Raw genomic sequence first — 7,270 nt, 5'->3', positions numbered from 1 at the left:
TTATATAACTGCAGGAATTTTGAAGAAGGGAAAATTAACCCAATTATATCTAATAACAAAGATTTTTTATTGAAAGGGAAAATGACATTCAATGCAGATTTATATATGCGGAATGTTTATCATTTAGAACAATTATTTGATAAAGAATCTATAAGACCAATAAGTGATTTTCAAAGTTAAGGTTTTATACAAAGGAGAGAGAGGGCGCTATGGACTGAGACGCACGCGGCAATTTCGTTTGTCTCGCAAAAGTAACAAAATTTCACCAAATTGGGACGTCTACTTCATTTTTTCGGGTCTCACATTCTAACAAAACGACAAAGTTAGAAACATCGCCTGAGGATGGACCAACAAAAATCTGCTCGGCCGCAACGGTTAGCCGCTACAAAGGCAAAAAACTATGGTCCTTCTGTGAGAAAACCCGCAACCCAGGTACGTGCAAACAGCCCGTCAAGTCCGAACCCGAAGGTCACTAACCCTACGCCCATGACTCCGGCCGCTTCCCAGCGAGAGTCGTTGGAAGGCCAAACAGCCAGCGATGCGGAATCTGTTGAACTGGTGCCTGATGACGTCACAAATATGGCTGTCGCATCCACGACGGTAACCAACCCAACGCACCCAGATCGAGGCACCACTATGCCCGCCGACAAGGAAGCACCGGCCTCTGCACCTCCCAATGTGCAAACCCCTGGAAGCTTGGACGCATATTTCAAGGAAGCTACCAGCGGATTCAATAAAATGATCCAAGACGCTGTCGACAAGTTCCTTGGGAAGTTGAGCGATCTTGAGGCCAACATTGAAGCTTCTATCCAATTTGAGAGCAAACGGGTCGATGATCTCGAAGTCAAACAAAAGGAAATGGAAGGTAGAATGAAAAGAATGGAAAAAGAAATTGCCGAACTCCGCTCCGAAGTATTGAAGAACAAAGCGGAAACAAACAAAACCGAAAGAATATCTAGGAGGAATAACATCCGCATCGTGGGAATCCCTGAAACACCAAATGACCAGAGGGAAGACTGCGCCCACATCGTCGAAGACATCCTGCGGTCCAAATTCAAGATGACCACAAAGGTGGAGCGAGCTCATCGTGATGGTCGCAAGGTGGAAGGTCGTCCCAGGCACATCTTGATAAAGTTTCTCTCATACAGAGAAAAAGTAGATGTCATCCGTCGTGCCAGGGAAATCCTAAAGGACGAGCGATATTTCATGATTCATGATCGACGACTTGACGCAGACTGACCTGGAAGAAAAACAGAAATGGAAGAAACAAGTCCAAGAAATGTACAGCAAAGGTACCAAGTTGAGATTCTATGCCGGAAAATGGCGCCAAACCGGAGGCGCTCCCTTTAATTTCGAGTGAGTAGTCATCTCCTATATACATTTCTTATAACTTCAACTGAAGTTTTGTGTACCCTACAGAGAAGATTAGTAACATTGGCCCAGTTGTACATGATTATGATATGACAGATACTTATTGTCCAGCATGAGTAACTCAGAAATCATAGTTTTAGGTATACCTACTGCACTAAAAAAATTCTTACAACCTCAACTGAAGTTTTGTGTAGCCTATAGAGAAGATCAGTAACATTGGCCCAGTTGTACATGATGATGCTATGATAGATACTTATTGTCCTACATGAGTAACTCAGAAATTATATTTTAGGTATACTTATTGCACTCAAAAATTCTTATAACTTCAACTGAAGTTTTGTGTACCCTACAGAGAAGATCAGTAACATTGGCCCAGTTGTACATGATGATGCTATGATAGATACTTATTGTCCTACATGAGTAACTCAGAAATTATATTTTAGGTATACTTATTGCACTAAAAAATTCTTATAACTTCAACTGAAGTTTTGTGTACCCTACAGAGTAGATCAGTAACATTGGCCCAGTTGTACATGATGATGCTATGATAGATACTTATTGTCCTACATGAGCAACTCAGAAATTATATTCTAGGTATATCTATTGCACTCAAGAAGTCAATGATGTTGGTTTAACTAAAATGTGCGTATTGGTTTTTCATTAGGTATACCTATTGTGATCAAAAATTCAATGACGTTGGTTTGGTTAAAATATGCGCACTGGTTTCCTTATAAAAACACACCGGTTTTTGCATGATCACAAATATTCCGGTTTTTCAATACACTAAATTGAAGTGGTAGAAGTAAATGAATCCAAAGTTTACTAGAATTGCTGTCAACGTACAGTGCCAAATGTATATTAAGATACTAAAGTGAAATGGTAGAAGACAATGAATCCAAAATGTACTAGAATTGCTGTCAACTTGCAGTGCCAAATGTATATCAAGATACTGTATTTTTCTTCTTTTTTTTTCTCCTTTTGTTCAGGATGGCATCTGCAAATGGGTACCATCCGAACTGAATACAATATCAGCCGAGTATTATATTTTTCTCTACTTATGCAATGAACCGGCTGCACAGTATATTACAGCAGGTGTGACTTGCTCAAATTTGGTTTGTGTCTTGAACCAGTTGCACAGTGTATTACAACCCTTCAGCAGTTAACGTACGCAAGCTACATTTCACTATCATTAATGAAACACGCTTAAGCATGACTATTCAGTTTGTATAGTTGCCCAGGGTGAATTATACAGTCGGATCTTTTTGTTCAGTGTGGCATCTGCAAATGGGTGCCATCTGAACTGAATTCAGTATCAGCCGAGTATCACATTTTTCTCCACTCACGCAATGAATCGGCTGCACAGTGTATTACAGCAGGTGTAACTTGCTCAAATTTGGTGTGTCTTGGTTACTAGTGTTGCCCCTGGCAACCTTGTTCTTATCCTAAATCATGTAAAGAGTTCCTCAGTGTTAGTCTTGTTGGCGCATAGGGAGTGGGTGATGTTTTGCTCTCCAACTGTGGGAGAGGAGAAATCCGTATTGAATGAATGATAAAAAAACCCGGTTGACTTATATATGTTCCTGGTAAACAAGTCCATTTATGGCATTACTGGTTTCCTCCAAATGGATTCCTCAAGTATAGGTTTCCTTTTAGGCTGTAGGAGTTTTACCTGGCCGACATGACGGTTGTCAAGTCACTTCATTGTGATTAGAGTCTGCACGATGTCATGATCCATCCCAACCAAATCTAAATGTATGAAGTGATAAATATATATATATATATGTATACACATATATATTTCAATCAATAGTAGCTCAATTCAGAACCTTAACAGCCGATTTTTTGAAAATAGAGCTACATGTATTAGTATGCTCCCAAATTACCCAACCTTTTAGCAGTCAACGTACGCAAGCTATACACACTTCATTATCATTAATGCAAAACGCTTAAGCATTTTATGCAGATTGTTTAGTCAACTAGGGTGATTTGTCCAGTCTGTTTTTTTTTTCTATTCAGAATGGCATCTACAAAGGGTGCTATCTGAACTAAATACAGTATCAGCCGAGTGTTATATTCTTCTCCACTCATGCAGTGGACCGGCTGCACAGTGTATTACAGCAGGTGTGACTTGCTCAAATTTGGTTTGTGTCTTGAACCAGTTGCACAGTGTATTACAACCCTTCAGCAGTTAACGTACGCAAGCTACATTTCACTATCATTAATGAAACACGCTTAAGCATGACTATTCAGTTTGTATAGTTGCCCAGGGTGAATTATACAGTCGGATCTTTTTGTTCAGTATGGCATCTGCAAATGGGTGCCATCTGAACTGAATTCAGTATCAGCCGAGTATCACATTTTTCTCCACTCACGCAATGAATCGGCTGCACAGTGTATTACAGCAGGTGTAACTTGCTCAAATTTGGTGTGTCTTGGTTACTAGTGTTGCCCCTGGCAACCTTGTTCTTATCCTAAATCATGTAAAGAGTTCCTCAGTGTTAGTCTTGTTGGCGCATAGGGAGTGGGTGATGTTTTGCTCTCCAACTGTGGGAGAGGAGAAATCCGTATTGAATGAATGATAAAAAAACCCGGTTGACTTATATATGTTCCTGGTAAACAAGTCCATTTATGGCATTACTGGTTTCCTCCAAATGGATTCCTCAAGTATAGGTTTCCTTTTAGGCTGTAGGAGTTTTACCTGGCCGACATGACGGTTGTCAAGTCACTTCATTGTGATTAGAGTCTGCACGATGTCATGATCCATCCCAACCAAATCTAAATGTATGAAGTGATAAATATATATACATATATGTATACACATATATATTTCAATCAATAGTAGCTCAATTCAGAACCTTCACAGCCGATGTTTTGAAAATAGAGCTACATGTATTAGTATGCTCCCAAATTACCCAACCTTTTAGCAGTCAACGTACGCAAGCTATACACACTTCATTATCATTAATGCAAAACGCTTAAGCATTTTATGCAGATTGTTTAGTCAACTAGGGTGATTTGTCCAGTCTGTGTTTTTTTTTCTATTCAGAATGGCATCTACAAAGGGTGCTATCTGAACTAAATACAGTATCAGCCGAGTGTTATATTCTTCTCCACTCATGCAGTGGACCGGCTGCACAGTGTATTACAGCAGGTGTGACTTGCTCAAATTTGGTTTGTGTCTTGAACCAGTTGCACAGTGTATTACAACCCTTCAGCAGTTAACGTACGCAAGCTACATTTCACTATCATTAATGAAACACGCTTAAGCATGACTATTCAGTTTGTATAGTTGCCCAGGGTGAATTATACAGTCGGATCTTTTTGTTCAGTATGGCATCTGCAAATGGGTGCCATCTGAACTGAATTCAGTATCAGCCGAGTATCACATTTTTCTCCACTCACGCAATGAATCGGCTGCACAGTGTATTACAGCAGGTGTAACTTGCTCAAATTTGGTGTGTTTTGGTTACTAGTGTTGCCCCTGGCAACCTTGTTCTTATCCTAAATCATGTAAAGAGTTCCTCAGTGTTAGTCTTGTTGGCGCATAGGGAGTGGGTGATGTTTTGCTCTCCAACTGTGGGAGAGGAGAAATCCGTATTGAATGAATGATAAAAAAACCGGTTGACTTATATATGTTCCTGGTAAACAAATCCATTACTGGTTTCCTCCAAATGGATTCCTCAAGTATAGGTTTCCTTTTAGGCTGTAGGAGTTTTACCTGGCCGACATGACGGTTGTCAAGTCACTTCATTGTGATTAGAGTCTGCACGATGTCATGATCCATCCCAACCAAATCTAAATGTATGAAGTGATAAATATATATATATATATGTATACACATATATATTTCAATCAATAGTAGCTCAATTCAGAACCTTAACAGCCGATTTTTTGAAAATAGAGCTACATGTATTAGTATGCTCCCAAATTACCCAACCTTTTAGCAGTCAACGTACGCAAGCTATACACACTTCATTATCATTAATGCAAAACGCTTAAGCATTTTATGCAGATTGTTTAGTCAACTAGGGTGATTTGTCCAGTCTGTTTTTTTTTCTATTCAGAATGGCATCTACAAAGGGTGCTATCTGAACTGAATACAGTATCAGCCGAGTGTTATATTCTTCTCCACTCATGCAGTGGACCGGCTGTCTGTACAATGTATTTATAATATGTTAACCTGTATTTTGTTGGAATTTGGTGTGTGCTTTGTTCGCTATAGAGTTTTACTTGGCAACCGTGTACTTGCACCATATAGTGATGGTTGGCGGTACCAGGGTGTTGGTCTTCTTGGGGCATAGGGATGGGGTGATCCTTTGCTCCGTAGTTATGGAACAGGAGAAATCCGTATAAATGATAAAAACGGTTTATTCATAGATGTTCCTTGTGAACAAGCCCGTTGCTGGTTCTTTCCAAATTGATTCCTCGGGCAAGGATTCCCTTACGCTGTAGCTGCCTGAGATCTGTACCCTGCAGGCATGATGGTTGTCAGATCAATTTATTGTAATCTAGAGCCTGCACGGGATTAGGATTCATTGTAGTTGAATTTATGGTTATATCATAGTGTATGTGATAAATATATTGATATGATTGCCGGAATTTTATTGCGATTAGATCCAGCACGGGATATGGTCCGTGACAACCAAATCCACGCCTACCGCATTATCCATGTGAGAGATATTTGTTATGATTCTCAATATTCATCAAACCCACCTGCAATTAAATTTTTTTTTGTTGTTGTTGTTGATAAATACCCTTATGATATAATGATAGTAAGTTATATCCTTTTGTTGAGATATAGTTTTGTTTTTTTTTTTCTGATTAATTGACATCAGCCGAATGCTATATTTTTCTCCACTCACGCAGTGGACAGGCTGCACAGTGTATTATAATACAATTGGCGTGACAATAGGCCCTACATAATTCTGTTAACCTGCATTTCCTTCGAATTTGGCGTGTGCCTTGCGCTTTAGAGTTGCCCTTGGCAACCGTGTACCTGCCCTATGTAGTAACTGTTGGCGGTCCCAGCGTGTGGATCTTGTTGTTGTTGTTGATATATACCCTTTACGATAACGACAATAAGTTAATAAAATGTGTTTGGGTGTTTTTCTTTTTCTCTCTCAATCTCTCTTGGTCGAAATATTTTTCTGATTAATTGGCATACCAATTCAGAACTCAATCAGCTGATGTTTTAAATATCTAGGTATGCTCCCAAATTACTCAACCTTTTAGCAGTCAACGTACACAAGCTAAATTTCATTATCATTATTGAAACACGCTTAAGCATCTTATACAGGTTGTATAGTTATCCAGGGTGAATTGTTCAGTTTGTTCTTCTTGTTCAGGGTGGCATCTGCCAACGGGTGCCGACAGTATCAGCCGAGTATTGTATTCTTCTCCACTCACGCAGTGGACCGGCTACACAGTTTGATACAATTTATTACAACATACTATGTCAATTTGTAACTTGTTCGAATTTGGTGTGTGCTTTGTTCGCTATAGAGTTGCTCTTGGCAACCGTGTATTTGCCCTACATGTTCTTTTTGTCCAGGATGGCATCTGCCAACGGGTGCCATCAGAACTGACAGTATCAGCCGAGTATTGTATTCTTCTCCACTCACGCAGTGGACCGGCTGCACAGTTTAATACAGTTTATTACAATATATTATGTCAACTTGTAACTTGCTCGAATTTGGTGTGTGCCTTGTTCGCTACAGAGTTGCCCTTGGCAACCATGTATTTGCCCTATATAATATACTGGCCGTCGGCGGTCCCAGCGTGTTTGTCTTTTTGGGGCATAGGGACGGGTGATCTTTTGCGCTGCAGTTATGGGAGAGGAGGAATCCGTATAGAATTAATGATAAAAACGGTTTTTTTTTTCATTTCTTGTAAAATTGAT

At 39.7% G+C, this 7,270-nt stretch overlaps 1 pseudogene; it reads left to right on the top strand.

Annotated features, from left to right (window-relative positions):
* The first annotated feature begins 220 nt into the window (after window positions 1-220).
* Window positions 221-1,423, top strand: LOC139717396 (uncharacterized; annotated as a pseudogene).
* The last annotated feature ends 5,847 nt before the right edge of the window (window positions 1,424-7,270 follow it).

This window comes from Diadema antillarum, unplaced genomic scaffold (assembly GCF_040938485.1).
Source record: "Diadema antillarum isolate AM-2024a unplaced genomic scaffold, OU_Dant_1.0 scf00000075, whole genome shotgun sequence".
In the NCBI taxonomy this organism is placed as follows: Eukaryota; Metazoa; Echinodermata; class Echinoidea; order Diadematoida; family Diadematidae; genus Diadema; species Diadema antillarum.
This window is presented reverse-complemented; position numbering and strand designations above follow the sequence as displayed.